Source organism: Helicoverpa zea, chromosome 11, assembly GCF_022581195.2.
Source record: "Helicoverpa zea isolate HzStark_Cry1AcR chromosome 11, ilHelZeax1.1, whole genome shotgun sequence".
In the NCBI taxonomy this organism is placed as follows: Eukaryota; Metazoa; Arthropoda; class Insecta; order Lepidoptera; family Noctuidae; genus Helicoverpa; species Helicoverpa zea.
The window spans coordinates 4,445,937-4,470,203 of NC_061462.1; the positions used below are offsets into that span (position 1 = coordinate 4,445,937).

The window sequence follows — 24,267 nt, forward strand, 5'->3', positions numbered from 1 at the left end:
GAGGTGTTTAATTAACAATTGTTTATAGAACTCTGAAGATAACTGGCACGATAAATCTTTTATAGTATAATAAACAAATATCATTTCAATAGCTTAAATTATCCGAATTTACAGACATTTAACGTTCTATTAAGTAAAATACCTTTGACAACAATCTTAATTGTCCCAGCGTCTAAAGGACAAATATAAATATCAAACAACATTTCGTTGTTAAAAACCCACCTTTATTACCAAAGTTCATTGATTGCTCAAGCAAACAAAATCTTCTTCAAGTTCACAAAGTATCAAGTTCATTAAATATTTTCCAAGAATGCTCAAAAATAATAAGTATGTAACGAAAAGTTTTACATGTGAAACGAAACGCCTCAAGCGAAACACGTTGAACCTACAGTTGAACTTGGTATTACAAAAACAGAAATTACCATGTCAGATTGTGTTTATATACCTGCTCTTTAAGTCATGGAGTTTGGAACATAATCAAATTAGTTGCTAATTAATTTCCCGTGTAAAATTTGAGTTTTTCCTACTTAAGTTCAGTGAAACTTCTCATATTGTTATCAATTTTAATTAATATTAACGAAGCTTAACTTTAGTCATTAACCTAATAATTTTGGACTCCGGAAAATGATACTGTGACTTTATATTATACTAGTTACCGCTCGCGGTTTAACCTGCATCCAGTCAAAATTCAAAACTAATTTACGCACCCAAAAAAACCTGTACAGTAAACTGCACATGAGTAGTAACTGTCATGTACCTTAACTCAATAGTTATAAGTATGATTTTCCTATAAAACTATAACCACTGACCTGAAGTTGACTGTACCTTTCTTTGATTTTAATAACACTGAAATAACTTTTCAAAAAAGTTTAGCGCCTTTAAACAATCAAAGTCTTCAAGTCATCTTTTCTAAATTCTATAATAGTTGTAGCTCTAATAAAACCTATCTTAAACCTAAGCTGACTTTACCAATTTCTGGACACGACTGTTTTAATCTCGCTAACCCTTATCAAGTTACACTTGGACGCTTATACCTATTAAAACTACTATATTGGCAATTTTTAAAGAACTTAATGGAAGTAATACGGTATCTATTATTCTGAAAAGATAATAAGAATATTGCAAGGCTCGGAAATTACCTCTTCATCAAATCACCTCCTTGGAAACTGAATATCAATTTTGATTTCCTTTTCTTATAAAATAAACTCAGAAGTTCCGATTATTAAGTCGAGTTAAGCTCAAATATTAAATATTCTCTTTCCTAGTTATGACAGCGGTTTTACACTACTGGAATCTTAAACCACCTTGAAACGTGGTTCGGATTTTTTCAGCTCGGTTCTTTCGGAGTGTTGGCTGTGTTCGCCTCTGACCGAAGTGCGTTCACCATTATTCAGCTTTCTTACACAATGGAAAATATTATAAAAAGTGCTCATTAAATCTGAACAAAATCAGTAAGCTAGACAAATAGAGCTCGGTTCTTCGACGTAAGAAGGATTGCTAGTATTATTTTAATTAAAGGCAAATGCAAACTAAGGGCGATTAAAAACGCCAAGAGTATTAGTACTACTGACAATGTCTTCCCATTAATCCTAGGACTTATGTCGGGACAAAGTTAAATGGGGGATTTAAATACAAAGAAGCTTTATTAGAGTTTTGAGACGGTGCCCGCTAATATCTTGGGGGCAATTTTCATTGTACCCACTATAATGATAGGAACGATGGAAAGGGTTTTGTAAATTGTATAGCAGCTTTTCGATTAGCATCGTTTATTTTTATATTTCGAAAAGGGTGGGTATCAATAGTCCTTTGTTTCTGCCGTTAGAATGATTATATTGTCGCTTAATGCCATAGACGGTATGATTTATTGAGTTTACAAAATAAAGCATGATTTTTACTTTCTAAATACAAAACTTTGGTGTATTGTTATACTTGACAATTAAATTCAAAAGAACGGCCCACTCTTCTACAAAAATACTAGGTATCAACCAAAATAAATTGTGCCTAATATTCAGGAGAAGCCGTCATTATATTACATCAAGAATAACCAGAATTTATAATTCCAAAGTAATATTGATCAAAAAACTTTACAGTGTCTCCGAATTACGAGTCAGTTTTATTGTAAAACAGTAATTTTGAAACACAAAGACATCTACAATTATCACAAAAGATCGAATAAAAGTCGGCTAATATTTAATTAAGATCAGTGTAGGCAAAAGCGAATTCCATGAAGGGTAGTAGGTGCGTACAGTCTGGCTTAAGAACGTACCTAGAACTAACTTGTAATTATTTACGAGCCGAAGCTTAGGAACCCTTTCGTTAGTGTATAATTAATAAAACTTAGTCTTGGGTGTGACGTCTGAATTTAGTGAACATCTTGGGAGTAATATGATGCAATTGATGGTCTAAATTATTTATTACAAGTTTAGTTAAAGAGTTGGTTTTATAAGTAGCTAGACGCCCGCTGTTTCAACCGAGTCCAGAGGGAACTATTAGCCGCACATGGATAAAAGGTAGCTCATATGTTATGGTTATATATACATTTTATTGCTTAAATACTTCATCAAAATCAAATCTGGCGGGTTTTAGTGGTTGTAGCAAACATACCCACAGATCCTTACAAACTTTCTCATAAAAATATTAGCACATAATAGGATTTATAATACTTCATTTACTTACAGCACCGATTGAATTGTACTGTATTCATATTTTACAAATTACATTTTGGTAATTCTCTTTAAACAAATATTAAATTCAATGCAAGGTTATACTTCGGCCGTTCAGAGAATGCGTTCCTGACACCTATCAGTTAGTCACGACTAGTGATGGGCACAACATAACACTGAGTTCGTTACCGTTCCTTCAAAATGAACCGCCGCATTATTTTAAGATTATTTTCGTTTTAAATTGGCGGAATCATTTGTTTTATATTTTAGTTATTTAAGTGGAAACCAAAAAAAGGTAATATTCATATAATAAAATTGTTTTATTTATTCTTTGTTACAAGTACATTGAATTGAATGTGCGAACAGAATATTAATCAGACTCCGATTTGCTTGAGGAGGTGGTGTCTTCATCATCATCTTCGCCTACATGTATAATTATATTATTATCAATAACAGAATCAATCCTGATATCTCGGTCTAACAAAAGCCGGGTAATCAAATAAAAACAGATCGAAAACACTTGAAAAACGTGGTCTATGCGCACGAAACGACAACGGACGACTGTTTTAGCGTCACAAAATGGCGGCCCATAACGCCATTTGGGGTTACCATTTTTAATCTAAGTATAAAAATGCGGTTTGGTCATAGTTTTATTTTTATATTTCATAAACGTTATAATTAAGTCTTATAGTCCATTATTTTCCAATTCTTAAAAAGAAAATCAAAACGTATTATTTTATATTATAACTGTATAAGAACAGATTACGATACTTGCCTGTTATTTTTAGCACAGCACTACAAAATATAAACCGCTGACATAACCTTGTAATAGCGCAGTATAGATTTAGAAAAATATTGTTTACCAAGTTATTTGACACTCAGTTTGGCACAAAATTATAACATTCATTGATTATTGATATAATAATGTTGTTTTAATGCTCCTCAATTGTTAAAACGGTAAACAACCAGCAAAAATATTTTTATCGTAACTGCAACGCCATTGCAAAGTTACGTCGTCAGTTCAATCGCGACGTGTCAGGAACGCATTCTCTGAATGGCCGAACTATAGTCAGATTAATTAATCATGACGATATTAGCATACGTCTCTTAGGAGACGAATGTATCTAGCGTGATGAATAATGGTCATGATACACTGGAGACAGACGCGTCAATCTTTGACTTAATTGAGATGAAATTTGATGTTCTATTTGTGATACTAGCTGGTTTCCTAATCTTGTGGCATTCCTCGGTGGGAGTGGACGACGTTCATCGTGATATCTGAAGAATCTTAACTTTTAGACATTGTTCTTGGACTCTATTTGGCATATTATATACCAACCTGGTTTAATAAAACGAAATCTCGTAAGTTTCCAACACGCTTAATCCTCATTTTCACAATCGCCATACTTTATCGTTTATACATTTTAGAATATTTATCACCATATTAAATAAATGAAGTCCACCTTTTACCAAAGAGACGAAAAACCCTATTACTTGAAACTCGAAACTCGTACTAGTGTACATACTCATAGCACTGTGTTCAACTACGCCAAGTTTTTCACCAAGCAAACAATGTTCACAAAACCAATTTGCTTATTTTCATCACACTACAAGTAGGCTAAAGTTTTTTAAAACAAACTAGACACAAACTGGGTTACGTCAGTATAAATAATTTCCTAAAGCGTGTTTATGTTAAAATTGCATCAAAAGCTTTGTACTACACCTACTCGTAGAGTGAGCAAGCCAGGGAAGTTTTAACGCGATTTGACTGAATATATTTTCAAGTTTTTTGTTGAAGAGCAAAATTGCCTTGGATTGTACACGGAGTACAGACAAAATGGGATTTTTGAACAACGTACAAAAGCAACGTTGCTACGTGATGTTTTTTTGAAATATGTCGTATTAAATAAGCGAATTTCAAGCTCCCACAGACACAAGTAGTGTACGAAAAATGTGCTTTTATATTTATTTCGTCTCCTCTAAGAACGAATTATTTCTTAGCCATAATTTTGTTTCTAAAGATTCCGACTAACTCAATCTTTCAAACATCAGCATTCTGAGATAATGTTCAGAACTTTGTTACAAAGATTTTTCTAATTAAATGCCTGGAGCTGATCAGACCAGCTGACTCTGACATAGACTGGAATAAGATCAGATAATCTGTTATCACTTCTGTCATAACGTCTAGTTTGTCCTATTTTTTTGAAGCAACTTTACTGAAGAGATTTTATTCTAACAATTGGCGTGAATCGAGGTCGTCTCGTGGGCATTTGTGAAGACCGAGAAGCTACTCGTAGTTTTTTGAAAGATATTGTTCAAGGCGACCATTTTGTTAAACCTTAATGACCTTGTTGTTGTAAGTTGGCTTTATTTAGTCCTTATTATGTTATAAGTTTTCTATACAAATTTGAGGGAGGTCACGTGTTAAGTTGCATTCAGTTTTATGATTCTAATATTAATTCCTTACCTATTGCCCAGCAGTGGCGGATTTACAAATTTGCCGCTAGTAGGCCATTCAATTTTTGCCGCCACTAATGATTGTGAACTTAATGATATTTCTGTCAGTTACTAGATTATTTTTGCAACCCGCTGTTACCCGCTAAGTATGCACTGAAGAGTTTAATGTTGACATAACAAGTTTATTTGACAGCGACTTTAAAGCGTAAAGCCTCTGAAACTTTTAAACAGCTCAATTGATTTTCATCAAACATGTCTAAGAACACTCGCCCGTAAAACGTCTGTAATACAAAAAAAAACTAAATTGAAATCAGTTCATTCGTTCGGGTGCTATGATCAGTGGCGGCGTAGCATCAGGTGACACCCGGGGCGTACTACCTATTGAGCACCCACCAAAAAAAACGACAAAATATAATCACGGACTAAAATTGTAATTGAAGTACTTAAAAATCGTGTAGAAATCATTCATGGTGCTTTTTGCTAGGTTTTACATAAAGAAACCGGAGACAGATCAGTGCAAAGTTATAAAGCGCGTTTTATAAAAACCAGTGTCAAGTGAAAAAGCCGCGAGCGCAGCGAGTGCGAAATTTTTGAATTTTGGAACAGTAAAGGACTAAAACGAGTTTAAAAAAACCACCGTAAAGTGAAAAAGTCGCGAGCGTAGCGAGCGTGAAATTTGTGATTTCTGGGACGCAATGCAACGCAATACCTAAAGAAATTAGAAAAAAGTTACTGTCAAGTGAAAGGCGCGAGCGCAGCAGCGCGAAATTTTTGAATTTTGGAACAGTAAAGGACCAAAACGAGTTTAAAAAAACCGCCGCAAAGTGAAAAAGTCGCGAGCGTAGCGAGCTCGAAATTCTTTAGTTTTGGGACACAAAAGTCCTCCACCTCCTACAGCTTAGAAATCGTCAGCGTAGAGCATTTTTGCTACTTCGGTGCTTGAACTTTTAGTCAGATTGAGAACTCAAAGAGCGCAGAGTAATCCAGAAATGGTGAAAAAACCGCGAGCGAAGTGAGCGGATTTTTTAATTTATTTTCATTGAAACGCTATTGCAATATTTTAAAATTCATGATCACATAAGCCATTACAGTGCGTTTATTTATACATATATGGATTGTGTACTCGTATAAAAAAAAATCTTAAAAAAAAATAGCTACATTTGCCGCCCCTCTAAATCTGCCGCCCTAGGCACCGGCCTACTTGGCCTATTGGTAAATCCGCCACTGTTGCCCAGCACGTAACTTGCAATGTTTTTAAAAGAGAAAATTCCATTACATATTACTTTTCCCCTGTGCAAAGCTACCAGTAAAAAAAAAATACTCTCACACTTTATGCATTTTTTAAGAAGCCCTCTCAAAGACAAGGTGAACCAGCTCATGAGTAAGTAACGAAACAAACCCTCACAATGTGAACACATCACCCGGTTTTATCTAAACAAGTGTACAGGGCGCCATCTTCGTAAATTGGCACCGTCAAAGAGAGATGGCTACCATTTGTTAAATTCAACAGATCAGCGCCTTCGACGAATCTGCGGTTATATGGTCCATGTACTTCAATATGGTAAGTGGGTATAAGTCTAAATCGGGGGCAATGGACGTAGAATGTGTCTTGTAAGTAAACGTCGAAGAAAGGAGATGGCCAAAAAAAAACCCAGATTCGACAGGAACTTCATATGTATGATTGGATTCAGTATAATTTGTGGATTTTAAAAAGTATTTCAAATCATCTAAAAACCATGGGGTTCTCTTTTTATAACGTTTTTTCGATCAAGATTTTAGTTCACAAAAAAGTTTACTTTTACTGTTTATGACTCGTGATTGGACCGTTTTGCACTATGGTTTTGCATTGCGAAGTCATTTTTTTTATTTGACAATGTCACATGGCGCGATTTTCAAAGACAATTTTAGAAAAAAAGTTGATAGCCATCGTCTGTATTTTCTTTCTTTGACCTTCTAGGCTGCGATTTTTAATAATTATTTGAAATGGCCGAAAATAGCTGTGTGACTTGTGATCACTCGGTGTTACGAAGGAGACGCCATACACTGACTCTAGAGTTTTTAGAGTCTCATCGAGATTTCGTAGAGCATATGTTTAGCACTTTGTTGCGACAACAAGAAGTTAATAGCTTTTTTTTATTATATGAAGCTTATTGAGTAGTTTAGAATTTAGAAGCAGTATGCTCCTAAGAATTACATTTTTATGAGAGAAAGAATGCTGCACTCAAACACTAGGAATCCAGTTTATCTAGTTTTTCATTTATTTCAGATTACCTTTGATGGATCCAGATCAATATGCCATCCATGTTGGCAGCGTATTGTATACAGGTTAGGTCATCCGCCTGCACCACCGGCAGCGCCACGCATAGAATCGTTTTCTATAACCGGCTTATTGCGCGCGGCAAATACATCAAGACGGTGTATGATTAACAATTGCCGTAACCTGGACATTTATCGTGTACCAATTACGGTCAAGGCATATCTACTAAGCTATTATCGATTCTATATACCACCTCTCGCCCGTATCTGCCAGCACCATTCCAGAACCATCACCTTTGAGGATTTTTCTGAAAATGTCACCCCGCGGCTAGCAAGTTTTAGGACTGACTGGATACAAGACATAATACGGATATATACAGAAGTTATGGAAAAAAAAGGACAGCTTGATTTTGAAAATATTAATGGATTGAATCCAGATTCGCTTCACTTTTGGACTGGAGTAAATCACCAACAATTCAATTCAATTTTTAATGAATCCCCTTCTTTACAACAATACGCTAAGGGTAGAACTATGTTAGCAATATATTTATGTAAACTAAGAAGCGGTGAACCTAACCGACGACTTGCCTCAGTTTTCGGCTTAGCGAAATCGACTATTCAACTCAAAATAAAGCAGGCAAGAATATGTCTCGAGAATGATTTTCTACCACGACATCTCGGATTCGATCACATTACTCGAGAAGAAGTTATCTCAAGAAATAGGATTTTACCAAATCATATTTTTGGAAGTCAAGCCCAAACGAGAGCTATCGTTATTTTGGATGGGACATATTTATTTGTGCAAAAAAGCACCAACTTCTTATTTCAATGTATGAGCTATAGTTTACACAAATATGTAAACCTAGTTAAACCATTTATGATCGTTTGTGGAGATGGGTATATTATAGAAGTCACAGGACCTTACAACGCCAGAACATCAGACGCTGTTATATTACGCCAACTGTTAGATAATCACACAAACGATATGGAAGAAGCTCCAATACGATGGTTCCTTGAGCCAAATGACGTATTAATCCTGGATAGAGGCTTTCGAGATGCAGTTCCATACGCTGAAGAATGTGGATTTACAGTCTGTATGCCGCAGTCTCTTGGTACCTATGACAGACAACTATCGACTATGGCGGCCAATAAATCGAGATTAGTCACATTAGTTAGATGGGTGGTAGAAGCCATCAACGGGCGTATGAAGCGTGACTTCAAAATATTTCGGCAAAAGTATTTTAATATCACTTTGCCTAATGCGATTGTAGATTATAGAATCGCTGCAGCTCTAGTTAATGCGACCCAGGAGAGCTTCAGCGACAGTTACCTGACTGAAAGATATATAGAACAGATAGATGGAAATATAAGTAGACCAAACCTTCTGGCTGCTTATGTCGATGCACACCGGCTTAACGCACAAAGAAATGTTTCATTTCAAAGGTTAGAAGCAACGTCACATGACGTAGCTGATTTCCCAATATTTTCTTACGACGAACTTTTGGTCTTCGCTATCGGAACATATCACGTTAAGTTAGCGAGATCCTACTGTTATGAGCATGTGAGAGGTACGGGCGTGTATTCCATTGAAGTTTACAGACATCCCGACAGAGTAAACTTCAATACAAATGAGGGAAATACTTTGATACGTTGTAGAATAAAATCGAGACACGTTCAAATGAGAACTTATTATTGTTACATTCTATACAGCCCACAAGGCATCTCGGAGTATTACTGCAGCTGTATACACGGTCGCCGTACATTAGGCAGTTGTGCCCATATCATATCTATTATATATTATCTTGCCTGGGCTAGACATGTAGGCGACTTGATTGAGCCTGCAGAATTTCTAGACTCTGTATGTCTGAACATCGAAGTTAATGATGAAGAGGAAACCTGGACTATATAGTCTGATTTCACCATCCCGCATTGAGCAAGCGTGGTGATTAACGCTCAATCCCTCTCCGTGTGAGAGGAGGCCGCAGCCCAGCAGTGGGACGACAAAAAGGCCGTAACTTTATTTGAAAATCTAAAAAATATAGATGTAAATAAATAAAGGTCTACATAAAGTATAGAAATTGGTGATGCATTATTTGTTTTTTTCCCCTTTTTTTGCCAATTGCTCATGTTCAGGTTGCTCATAAATGGGAAACCTAGAGAGGACTTGGTAAAGTCGGTTCTTAATCGTATCTGGAGTGGTTCATACCAATAGTGCAATGGGTAGCCCTATCCAAAAACCTTTCAAACTCAAGACTTAATCACCAGGCCAACTCTGAAACTATGGGGTTATTACTATTGGCTTATATAATGTTAGTATACTTTGTTTTATGTTCCTTGATGTAAATAATCTTCAAAATGGACATATATTCAACATAACCTATTTTTGCGAAAATATGAAATAGCTCCTATACCCCATGGATTTCAGGCTGGATTTTTTGGCACCATCAAAGGTCTTTCATAAGGAACCTATTGGTAACCATTTCATTGCTGTCGATTCTGGGTTTTTTTTCTATGAAAATTTGGCCATCTCCTTTAACTTGTATTTTGATTGAACATACCTGAAAACCTAGATACATAAGTAGACGTAGTTATTAGAGTGGATAAAAAGGAGGAAAATACTGAAGATAATTTTATATTGTTTAACTTGAAGTAGAATAAAAGGAAAAGCAATTAATTACTTCCAAATAAGAAATAATAGAAACACCCCTCGACTGTTGATGATTTATTAGAGCCAAACACCACAACGAAGCTAAAAAACTTTAATTCCTTAGAAGCTCCTAAACTGCCGAATAAAAAGATCGCTTTTATAAATCACAGATATGATTCTGCTTCCTCAATAAATTTAGTTCTGCGGTATATTTACGGTCTAGGCGAAAACACGGCGAATACGCTTCGAAGTAAACATACCACGATATATACAAATTACGGTATTATATGGTAAACTCACACAAATCATGTGCGCGGTAAAGGAGCCAACTTGAGCAATAAAAGGGGCACAATATGGCGCACAGCAAATGGCCGAATGATGATAACGTATGAACAGATTAGTTTGGTGACCTCTAAAACTTTGTGATATTAATACATCTAACAGGAATGACCGTTTATCTTTTCTCTTACTCCTAACTATACTTAACATTACTAAAGGTCTTGTCACTACCTAATAAAATATTATGTCTTCAGAACTTTCATAAATTAGGTACAAATATTGAAAAAAATATCAATGTTAGTAAGTAGGTATCAATTGCGATAAAATCTGTGCTTGAATCTTGACACCTGTTAAAATTATTAGCCAAATAGAAATTCTGATGAAATATTTTTCAAACAAAAAAGAGGAAAATAAAAATGCTGATTCAGAACCTTTATTACATATTTGACATTCAGACTTTGAAGGGCGTTTACGAGAATACCGCGGTGTCATTGCTCCTTATAGGTACAAAGCTCCTCCGTGGTACAAAGATTTATTATTTCGTCGTCTACCAATGTTACAGACAAATCTAATATTGTATATGAATATAGCCCTTACCCAACCATGTTAGGCTCGGCCTCCAATCTAACTGGATACACGAGTACCAGTTTTCTACACAAAGCGACTTCTTACCCGGCCAACTCCTGGATAAGCCTGGTGGTTCGTCTTTTTGGTTTCTGACTGGCCATAGATGTTCATATTGCAGGCAGGACCTATTAAACATGCTTTCCGAAACACTGAGGAACTCATCATGACAGGATGGTCACCCCTCCACGGACTGACCACACGAAGCATTGCTTGACCTCCTGATCGATTGACCCACAATAAGACAACACAATATGTATTATACTATAAGTCACTGAGTTATCTTGTGGTAATAACAGCTTTCATAAGTTATGTGTCTGCAGTGTAATTTGTTGTATTTGGAATACCGAATAATCGATGTGTGGCTTTCGGTATGTTTGAATCGAATTTATCAGATTTGTTATACACTTTTATTCTATTATAAATCTTCTTTCCTTGACCTTTTTGTGTCTTGTCTGGCATGAAAGATTCAATAATAAAGTATTGTATTAAATAGTACATATTCCCTTTACAAATCGACTTAGCGCCAACTTAGGACTAAGTTGGATTAACTTAATCTGTTGTTTAACAAACCAGCCTATGTCATAGTTCAAGCTTGTTGGCAGGTGCACTCACGTTTAAGTACAGAAACAAAACCTTGGATGCACTAAATATATACTTGTACACATTTTGAATTATCACCATTTAATTAAAACTTTTAGTTTTACAATTTTGTAATGTGGACAACATTACAAAATTGTAAAACCCTTTATTTTTATTTAGCATTTATTTTACATACATATATTCCTAATCTACTCGTGTAACGGAGACGAGCATAAGCTTAATTTTAAACATACACGCAACCATTAAAAAACAAAACGCGATCATCATATTTCTTCCCATTACCCTTTATATTACGAGGTCCAAAGAAAAGAATGGGTTCCACACGGGGCTATTTATCTTCGTTATCCTAACTCCTGTGCCCACACACTGAATCTAGGAGTGGCTTGGACTAATACCCGTCAACACGGGAACTGTAATGGTGATTAAATAAGGGACGAATCCGGTGGACCTGTACAAATGAGACCATTTATAGAATACGTTACGTGTTGCGGTTTGAGCGACTTGATAAATTTTTGTGGGAATGTTACACTATTTAATATGTTGTATTCGTCTAATCCATCTAGTATCCTACTTTATTTGCAGAAAAATAAATACCAGAATGCATTCAAAATGTTTTGTAATACCCTGTTTAACATAAATTCTCACCAAAAAGCGAGCACTTAATATGAATTTCAATGGTACTTAGCACGAATACAATCAAAAAGTTTTTAATTCTACATACGGCTTAGCTCAGCCCTGAAACTGAAATGTTTTCGGAGTGTGGGAAGGATTTATTTGCATAATGCATCACTTAATATCAGCCACGTTAAATATTAAAGGGGTAGCGTTCAGGGACCATTAATAACTCATATTAACATTCAAGCTGAATATCAACTTGAGACAATGAAAAATAGATTAACTTGGTAACATTTTAGTTACTGTATGAAAATGCTTATAGCTTCTAATACTAGCTGGAATTTTTTCCGAATGGTTTACAGTACTGTAGTGTGTCTTACATTAAACTTAAAAATCAAAAACATTGTAAAACAGTGCATCTTTTAATGGTTTTTCGTCGCATTTGTACTGTATAGGGAACTACTTTCAGTACCTACATATTTATGATTTTATTTCGAAACAGCTAAAGATGACCCCAACAAACTAAACATTACCTCTTTCTAATACTGCATAAATATGCATAGTTCTGAGTACTACTTAAGCATTGGCGAAACACCCGCAACTATGCGTTAACAAACTTTCCAATTCAGAACTCTCAAACACAAAATATAGCGACAAAGCCTGCAGAACTACAAACTACATTGACAACGCTTGTATAGAAATTGTATCAACTTTGCAGCTTATCTTTAGCGTGCAACAAAGCGAATGCTGCGCCAAACACGAGGCTTGCCTCGCCTCGTACCGCTATCCACAGCTTTTTGATAAGCGTACCGCTACACCGTCTTCAAAGTGAAGATTTGCGTACTTGGGTACATTGGGTGGCATCCTTGGAACAATGTAGATAAAGGCTCAGCTTAACTTCAGACGTTCAACTAGGTCAAACAACAATTTATGCGATAGTCATGAGCATATTGAGTTATAGATACAATTGTTAGCTATAGATCTGTACGACGTGTCTTGCCTAGTTTGGGAAACAACGTTGAAATGCGATATTGACTACGAATAATTTGCTACGGCGTAGTACTGCTACGAGAATTCCGATGCCAAACATTGGTTACAAACATTTTTACTTCTCATTCCAAGATAATAGTGTAATTGACTCCCTGTGTTGGTAGATTCGATGAGATTTCAGATCAAATCTAACGTTACAGACTGCTAAATAACTACCAACATACACAATCAATCGCAGTAACATGAACGCACAATACAAATACAACATGACCTACAAATTATTTGCAACTTTGATTAATCGTTACAGAGTCCAATTTATAATACGATTCTATCCTGTTGTTAAACTGTAATACCTCTCCATATTTAGGGTTGTCACTTTAGCCGAATAGTTTCGATATTCATTTACTCACCAAGAGTGAATTGAATTTGGCAAAATCTACATAGAATAATATGACAGTCAATTCATTTACCATATAACTATATTTAATTCCTTAGTAGAGACCAAAAGAAGTAAAAAAATGGTAATTACTGATTTATTTAAATACTGTTTGCAACCCTACCCATATCGCTAGTTTATAGCCAGCCTCATTTAGCTACAAACGAAGTGTACTGTATGAAATAATTGAAAATAAACAGTGATCATGAGATATCTGTGCATTTAATTGGTTTTGCATGAATATTTGTGTTTAACGTCGAACGTTCTGATTTGATTGAAATTCATTTAACGTGTGTGCCTGATGTTTTATTAAAATACTTGTTATGTCAATGTCTCTACAAGTCTTTTAAAATTAATAACTTTTTTTAAAAAATCCTAGCCTTTGATTTGAGTAAAGAGAACTGTAAATTTTCTTTCAATTTGACACCTATATCGTAACTTACACACATTTCTCAAAGGTATCTTACTTAGCAACCCAGATATACATATGTCTCTAATACAACTATCAAAATATATAAAAAGATTCTACACCCTCCTACCTTATCCACCGATAAAAAGACTTAAACTAACATACAAGTCAACCTTTTCACAAAGACCGCAATAATCGCATCCTAACCTTTTGACTTACAGACTCAATGTAAAAACCTACCACGTAGAACTGTGTACCGGCTGTCAGATCACTAAATCTTCGTTAAGCGAGGGACGACATATGGTGTGAACCCAACTCTACGTGAACCACGCGCTAATATAATACATGTGGACGCTGCTTATATTGAATTAAAGTACCTACGTGACAGTTTTTGTAAAACTTCATCTTATCTGTACTGTGTACAGTAGACTCTTTCAAGTCTGAGCGCTCTGAACTCGGTTTAAAAGTAGAAGTTCGTTGAACTTTGGAACGTGATTTTACTTGCTTTTGAAATTGGAATCGTCTTGTTGATTATGGTATGTGTTTTCTTTTTAAAGATAATAAAAGTGATATTTTATTGGATAAATATCCGTTTTCAGAGAGCAAAATTAAAGCGTCAGAAAGGTCTTGAAGTATTTTATTTTATTTCATAAATGGATGATAACATAAATATAATATAAATTACCCAATAATACAATCTACCTAATTTTTCGAGATGGTCTGGATATTCCAGACAGAATCATCTGGTAATAAGATCTGTTCCTAGAATTTCTGTATTAAATGTTACCGTACATGTCTGTATATTGAAAGTGTACTCTCTAAAGTCGTTCACGTATTATGGTTACATACAAGTTTCTGAAATACAGATACCAATATGTCTTGATTAAGTCTACGAACGATATATGTACATTTATATTACTTTATCAATGGAATATGAGTGAAGAATTGAGAATAATAAATCTGTCATTCATGGAAGAGCCACTAGTATAATCCCTACTACTGTCTGTCTGTCTGTTACGCTTTCAAGTCTAAACCAATGAACTGATTTTCATAAAATTTGATACAGAGATAGAGTTGACCTTGAGAAAGATCATAGGATAGTTTTTATCCCGGACTTTTGAACAATTCCCTAGGAAACGCGATATAACCGAACTCTACGCGGGCGAAGCCGCGGGCGGAAGCCAGTAATAAATAAATAAATGACAATCAGTCTTCCAAAGACATAATTCTTTACAAATAAAGTGTTCTTAGTTTGAAAATAGGTATGTATCAAGTATTGATTTCGTAATGGCTAGAATAAAATAAATAATAACGTATTTTCTAGCACTGTAAACATTTATTCAAACGGTACACTAGGAAGTTGGTCGATGTGTCCACGTTCCATTTCTAATCTAATCTCTAACTTGAAAATCTTTTTCGGGAGAAACTTTCTGAGCTAAAAGCTCTTTGGACAATAAAAGTCTTTCGTTTTTATCTCGGACGCGAAAAGTACCCTCTGTTTTGACTTATTTGGGTAATTGATTTTGTATTTTTTAGTGTTGCAAATGTGGAAATGTGGGTCATTTTGAATACCATAAACAAGAACTAGCTACCGCGATATATAAATAACTGAAAATTTTGTAATTTTGGTTTGATTTGTTTCAGTAAAATGATTTTTTTCTTTCGTTAAAGTTAGCTCTAGATTTTTTATCTAAATAGTTTTAGAAAATATTTAGATAAAAAATCTAGTGTCTGAGGAAGAACTAGGTTAGTTTTCATCAGAAGCGAGCGAAGCCACGGGGAGTAACTAGCTACTCTTCTAGTATTTAAACTTAAATCGTACAGAATTTATAGACCATAAAAACTCGTAAATCAAAGCAAGTAGCTTAAGGAATCCAAAAGTCTTTAATCAAGTAAGGCTTGAGTTTCTAAAAATAAATACGGGTAAATAATCCCTATTTGATCTTCCTTCTGTGTGTTGTTCAGATCACAATCAAAGTTGTAAGGGGGTGAGGAATAAAGCGTATATGTGTATAGTCAACAAGAATACAGATGTTGTTAACAGCTTAGTCCATTAATTGTATATCGACATTCTAAGTAGATAGTGTAGAATGTGCCCGAAACTTTAGCCTAATCGTTATGGTACACCACATAATTATGGGTATCTAGCTAATCCCCACGGTTTAATTAGCGTCACTAGCGTAATTTTTATTAAAAAAATCAGCTTATTTACTTTATCATGATCTAGCTAGATTGTCTGCGTCAGAACCCTGTCACAACTCTCCGATCCTCTCGAAATACATATAGAGAGTTGCTACCTAATTGCTACAAGCTACCATTGGTTGCTACCAATTGCTACCCTCGTAGTTTTGAAGATATGGGTCCTGACGCAGACGCTAGATTATTGGTATAGTGTATCTTTCAGTTAAATCTATTTAGTTGGTTCGGCGTGAAAGTACCATGGTCTTTGAGATTTCAGAAAGTTCGAGACTACATTAATTCAGTTAGCAATAAAATTCTAAACAACAAAGCGAAATGCAGTCCCGTATGAAATAATTAAGGGTTTGTATAGTCAGGATTTTTATGGCGTTGCTTTAATTTATTTCACGTTCCACTGACACCATTCTTTTTATATTGTCCAACGCAACAAAAGGGCTCTATATCACATCTTTACAATGAACAAACGTAACTTTTTTTTACTTCAGAAGAAAATATATTAGGGACAATTTTTTTCGAGCCTTAAAAAAGGATAATAATTGTGTTATATTGTCGCCAACTTTGTCTAGATTAATTGCTGTATTTTATAAAAGGCGAAAGTTCTCTGTTTATATTATTATTCATCTTTAACGAATAAAATAAAGAAGAAGAACGAATAAAAGGGTATCTGAAGTCGTTGTTAAATGGCATAGAAAGTTCTTTTCTTAAATAAAAGGCGGCCGTTTTTCACTTGACTTAACTTTGATTATAGCCTGTCATAATACAAAAATCAATTTCTTTATAGCCTCTGTAATCCATTTTGTTTGCTCATTTGAATATTTTTACGACCATGTTTATTTTTAAACGGATTAATCTAGACGTCAGAATAGGATTTTCGCCAATATTCTGCCTATATTCATATTTTTTCCGAAAGAAGTTTAATGAAACAATTAAAACCCTTGTAAAATAACGTTTGAGTATTATCAGGTTAACGCTCTTAGGTTGAACTTTAAAAAAAAAGTCTGATTAAAAAAGTAAATAATCGAGGCGATCTTCAAATAGAATGATTTTAATATTGACACACATTCTTTTACTACAGTAGGTATTGAACAACCTTGTAACAAAACAGCCTATCAAAAACCTATTAAACGAACAAAATCCAAGTCCCCAACAAAACAAGTACAAGTATATTCGTCTAGCCATTTCCTCGTGTTTCACTTTTAGAAAGTTAGCCTTGTCTCAAGAGGTTTAACGAGCTAACTTTCTGAATAATTCTCCTTGGCTCCAAGAACTGAAAGGAATATACTTGTATAACTATTTATTGAGACTAACATATTAGCCGGTAAGTCGCACAAATTAGTTTTACGTTAATGGCTCGTATTTACACACAAACATTCTAACTGTCATTAAAAGGACTAACGAGGACTGTTCAGAATGTTGTTAACGAGATGTTGTAAATATGCATATAATAGCTTGGCAGTTTGTTTGTCGTAATTCGGTACTTATACTTTCTTATATCACACTGATATTACATAGGCGAATGTTTGTGTGCGTGTGTGTGTGTGTGTATATGTTGGTTTTAATGTAACTTGTTACATAAAATAAAGGCAAATTTTATCGGGGTGTTGAAAGTAATTACACAAGGAGGGTGACTTTATAATAATATCAATTTATATTGCTGATGTTAAAAATAGGCATACATCGTCAAAGAAATATTTATTAATAAATTCCTATTATTTGTCTCATGCGACAAAGGAAAATATCTAAAAATAAATAAAACATGAGGCAGCGGCTTATTTCTCATTATTATTTTGACAAAAGAAAGTAAGTTCAACGTTAGAAATATAAAATTGTAAACGAAATATGGCATTGAACTCTGGCACGGAAACATACGAAGGTTTGCCTGGGAGAGTTCAAAAACTTATGTAGGAGTATGTAGGCGAAAGCCGGTATGAAATATCTTTGTTTTCAACATAGATGTAATAGTTTACTATATTACATCTATGGTTTTCAACCCGTCCGTTTCGTTCATGATATAGAAAAGGAGAGCCCCTTCACTATGTTTCCTAAACATGATTTATTTATCCAGGGTATTCAAAAATGGAACATTAAAAAAAAATCATGATTCCATTTTCAAAACCATGGTAAAACCGCGTTTGTATAATTTTACGTTCGGAAAAACATTTTCAGCGCTTGTTTTCAGTTTGGAAACTCAGTTAGTTATGCGTCAACGGTAAAATTGTATTTCATAAGTTTGCATAAAAACAGTCCGTTTTGCATTTTGCCGTTATGGACATGCCGATCGCTTTGCATTTGAATGTAACTGTGTTCTATGCAATAAATATATGCGTGACCAGGACCGATACAGATTTGTTAGTAGATTCTCGTATTGTATTTTAAGCTCGTAAATACATTTACCTATCAGTCTAGACTTTGTGAGAACAGTTGACGACGACTTCGTTCGTACGTTGAACGAAGATTCATGTAATTGAAAAATCCTATGTAGTGAGGCTTTTACCCGGGTGCGTGAAGAAGGTCCCATTGGGCGCGGGTGAATTCTTTCTCGGTGTGGCTAAAGGGGCAACGTTCATTTAATACCCTAAAATATTCGGATAACATAGTTCACAGACATAACCACACCCGACTCTAATTAAGGGTCATGTTACCTAGAATTGCTCTCTGAATCCAATTCCATACAAAATAACAGATTAGTATTCCCCGTCCATCCTGTTCTACAGAGAATAAACGTTTTTTTTCGGTAAAACCAATGTTATCCAAACGTAAAAAATCGTGTTCTATTATGTAAGTAGGGTTTCCCAAGTTGTTTTTGTAGTGATCTGAATAATTTCAAGCGAGCACTTACTCTAAGCTGCTTTTTCACGAATCGGAGTGCGGACATTAGTTAGACAAGAGTTACATTTGTACCGGTAGAAAAGAAAATTCAATACGTTATAACTTTTTAGAACGATAGGTCTTATCGCATCATTTTTGCTACTATTGTAAACATGTTTATAATTTACTTAACTTTATACAACTGACATTATTGTTCTTGTAGTCATAACCACATACAAAATTCAGGTCCCAGAAATAAACGACTACATACTAAAAAGTAACAAAACATTCTTATCACAACTGCAGCCACATTTCGCTTCTACACACAGAAAAACAGCGACCATAAAACCACATTCAGACTTTATAAAAACGAACCAAGAAAGAAGTGTCGGCCTAAAATACTTTCATTTCTAGAAATAACGAGACGATGCATTAAGTCGTTAGACTTTCAATGGCTTCGGTCGCGTGGCACCTCGGAGGTACAACAAGCAACACTTCTATTGTCACCTCGGAAAGGAAGGCACTTTGTCATACCACCCTTTGTTACTGAACTAATGCTTCTTAATGCGCCCCGTGTACCTAAGAGCACGGAAATGGGTGGGGAACGTTTGTGATTTTGTACTTTTTTCCCCCCTTGGGTCGTTTTAAAACGAGTTCAAGGTTCAACCGTGGAGGAAGTTCATGAATACGTAATATTTTCAAGAATATAAGATTGCGTTTTTGATATTTTTTCTTGTCTTTGTTGATATATTTCTACATGGGAATCACAAGATTTTTAATAACTATATTGTAATTACATAAGTAATTTTGAATTGGTGTCCTTTAAATTGAAAATGGATTACTTGAATATAGATCTGTTTGTCTGTTCTCATCAAAAAACTGCGCATAATTAGATAAAGAATAAGAGGGGTAGTATTTTACCTCAAAAACACGTCATCAATGAAAAATAAATGAACACATGAATACAATAGGGAAAAGTTGTTTCCTTGTGCAATTTAAATCCAATTTATTTTGAAGTAAAAGGTATTTCTGTTGTACGACAAAATGATTACTTGGTCTATTAGCGGAAAAGACATTATTATGAACGCTGCGAGTCTAAGAAGGGAAAAAGGTTTATTTATGTGTTTTATTGAGATCGGTGTAAAACCATATGCATAGGAATTTATGATGACATCAAATTACATAAATATAAGGTCCAGTAAAATGTAGTGAGTCTGTATGTCTAACCATACAAAACATTTATGTATTAGCATACAAAACAGACTCTTTCCGAACGTTATGTTTTAGCCGACTGTGTCAGAAGGAGAGTTATGTTCTACTAGTATAATATGACCTTATCTATACATATAATAATCTATACATATAATAAATCTGTAAAAAAACTTTGTCTGTACATTGAATATATTAAAAAAATAATAATTGGGTGGGGTTTAAGAACAGTAATGGAGCACAAATCCAAAAAAAAAATTCTGTCTGTATGTCTGTATGTCTGTATGTCTGTATGTCTGTATGTCTGTTTGTTTGTACACGCTAATCTTCCGAACTACTGAACGGATTTCAATGATTTTTTCTTTGTTGTATCAGTATTAAGCCCTGTCAACATATAGGCTATAATTTATTTTCGAAATTTGAAGACCTGATGCAGAACACCAACAGACCAACAAAACTATAAGAGATACAAAAATGGTGCCATAGCAGAAATTGTTTCATGTGATGAGCATTTTCAGCTGAGATAATACATTTGAAGATCTGGAACACCTGATGTGGAACCCCAAGAGCCCAGCTTCTCTGTACCATATACAGGTATGACGTTTTAGCAAAAGTTGTTTAATTTGATAAGCACTTTTTATTGACTTATACAAATTGAAGATCTAAAACACCTGATGTGGAACTCCAGGGCCCCAGCTAGACTATAGCATATAGAGGTATGACGTTTTAGCAAAAGTTGTTCAATCTGATAAGCACTCTCTGTTGACTTATAAAAATTGAAGATGTAAAACACCTGATGTGGAACCCCAGGAGCCCAGCTAGACTATAGCATACAAAGATATGACGTTTTAGCAAAAGTGGTTCAATCTGGTAAGCACTCTCTGTTGACGTATAAACATCGAAGATCTGGAACACCTGATGTGTAACTTCAAGAGCAATACTTCACTTGAAATGTATAGAAATGAATGTTATGAAATAGGTATGGTGAATCAAAAAAGTAATTAGTCCGTCTTTTAGATAACCCTAAAATAATGGACACGTATTTTTTCTTTTCTCTTTCTCACAAACAAATAATAACGAAGATATAATAAGATATAATTCCAGACCTCAGGACTACAGAGTTCCGAATTTTCGGGAGGCAAACGTTAGGCCGAAGCCAATACGCTGAAGCCCTTTTGAGGCAACTTTAATGAAATGGTGACACAGAACCGACGATTATCCCTTTATACACTATAGAAATGAACGCAAGGACAATCCCCGGTGGACGTCGTTAAAAAAAAAGACAATACCCGGTTCTGTGCTATACCATTGCTAACTGTGGATGAATACTACTTGGGCTATAGTGATGGGATGCTAATGGACTAGGAATGGGGAAACTATGGGAACTATGGCACCTGTCGATGACAATGTATTAGATACGTATGTAAAAATGGCAGGTGGAGACTCGCCAGCTCACTTACTGGGCCCCCGGGAATCAGTCACTGAATAGCAACAAAAGGGCAACAAGGAATGAGCGGCTGAAGTGTGAGGATACCTCGGCGGATTTTAAACACAGATTACGCGCTCCCTGTGGGTCACTTACCACGAGGCACCTATCCTCCGAGCAGGGCTACTAACCCTGTTCAAGCGACTCCACTCTGGATGGTCAAGCCGAGCCAGAGGCGTGAGACCTACCCCCGTCATGGTTCACTCCGACCGTCCGGAGATGGGGGACAGTATACTCTCCCTGGAGAACTCAGTATTTATGCCCGGGGTCGCTACTCCCCGTCATCAGCCTCAGATGCCTCATTATTATTGTCGTTATTATCTCTAGAGCCTTTGTCCCAATTATGTTAGGGTTGACTTCCAGTCATGATGCAACTGAGTACCAGTGTTTTACAAAGAGCGACTGCCTATCTGACCTCCACAACCCAGTTAACCGCTCAACCCAACATCCCTTGGTAAAACTGGTCAGACTTACTGGCTTCTGACTACCCATAACGACTGCCAAGACAGCCGGAACCTACAGTTTAACATCCCCTCCGAATAACGGTCATTGGTATCCAAAATATACGTAGAAAGTACATACGAACTTAGAAAAGTTGCATTGGCAGGTACTTGCCAGACCTGGAATCAAAGACGCACACTCATACTTGAGAGATTGGTTCTCTACCCACTAAACAACCACGACTTCCACTAAGTCATCACGACTATGTCATCTCAGTAACATTTAATGTTTTTTTACGTAATAATACGTGTAATATTTTTGCCACACACAACTTAAATGAGGACTAATTAGAATCACTACTTTTATCCCTATGGTCACGTCTATTGCGGTTCAGTTCTCAGCGTTTTGTTTAGTCTGCTGTGCTTTTGCCGTTGAAGTACAAAAATTAAATATATGGAACGTTTCTAATGGCTATGCGTATTCCGTTGTTTTCAAGTCAACGGGCCCTTAAAATTCAATATCAGACGATTCAGATCTTTGATTTTGCTGACCCCGTAGTCGCTGGCATAAGGGACAGGATCCGCGTACGAAGTCGCGGGCAGAAGCTAGTATAATAATAATAAAGACGCCAGTAAATCTCTCGTTAGCGGCTGCATTCAGGCAATGTCTACAGAGGACGGGTTGCTTGCTTACTGTGGCAGTGTTGCCATAACTCGGGCGCTAGCTTGCCTCATTGCGGGCGGAACCTCCTTGGAAATTATTATATTCTTGTTTTTCTTGGGAAATAGCCTGGGATCTTGGTCTCGAATAGTGTACAGTTCCTACCTACTATTTAGTAGTAACATTATCTTGAAATCATTGTCGAGATAGAAATGCATCGCAATAGCAATTGAGATGATAAAAAATTGCATTCTCTGAATACAACGCTTATATTAATAACTAACTACCAACTGTTCTTGGGTTTCCTACTACTCAAGTTTTTAGCAAACCTAATCACGAGACCAGCACACAAACAAAGGCACCACTAACACGACTATAATAATAAACTCAACATTCACACAAAACGAGAACCAAGAACTGTTCAGTGTTCTTAGTGAAGTTAATTGTGTTTCAAGTAACTAAATCCAAGTTAATGAGACAACTTGCAGTAAGTAAACTGGCCCGAATACCAGCAAATACTTTGGGAGGTATTAAGCGCCCCTAATGTTCGTGTATTGGACGTATAATCTCGGCTTAAGCTTAACCATTTCCCTTGTACAGGATTCGTTTGAATTCGACCATGTGTTGTACATACGTACATCGGCGTGAGTAATGTATGGAGGCCAGAATGAATGGAGGTCGCAATTTATGTACACTTCTATTCTAATACCGGCGAGTGAATTTTACGAGGTGTCGATTTCTATTCCGCGTTTAAAATTGTGACGTACCTATACATTTTGTATGATCATGAAACCTCTGTCATAGGACATGCTGTGTAATCTATGTGAGGGATGTACATACCTAGATTATTTTTGACAGTTTTAATTCTTCAAAAGCTTAGTCAAAACTGCTTTTCCTCTGCTCGTTTTCCGACTAGATGATAAAGAATAAAAGTAGGAAGATACTTTAGATACACGTGCCTCAAAATGAATAATAATATATAAAGATTAGTGACTGTCGATAAAACATCGAATTATTTTCGAACACAAATTGGATAACGTTTCCTTTGAAGGACTTACTCGTGTTTGTATGTTGATTACATTGTCTCTGAATATAATTATATAGAATTTACTGTTTACTACCTTCGTCATACGTATACACGTGTAACTTTCAAAATATTCCACATTTTATGTTATAATTTGTTCTTCTATAATACATATTCTGTTGTGAGTTGTACTCCAGTTGCTCCAATTTGGCATTTAAAACATATTTATCTAGATAAGTTTATTCGGAATTTATCTGTGAGTAATAAAAACAAACTATCTCCTTAAATCTACAGTAACACTATTTGGATTAAATTAACTTCAAGACTTACCTACCTTATACATAGTATTTCAACTAAACCCAACAGGTATTCTAAACTATTTCACACTTGAGTTTCCTATACATCAGATCTACGAAAATAAGGCCCACTATCTGTCTGACGTCACAAAATGCGAAGAAGTT

General features: G+C 35.4%; 1 protein-coding gene across 1 annotated transcript in view; it reads right to left on the reverse strand.

The window, feature by feature from the left end:
* LOC124634535 (suppressor of lurcher protein 1-like) overlaps nucleotides 1-24,267 on the reverse strand; it is a 375,250-nt gene that overhangs the window by 263,592 nt on the left and 87,391 nt on the right. The gene's annotated exons all lie outside the window — the stretch shown is intronic.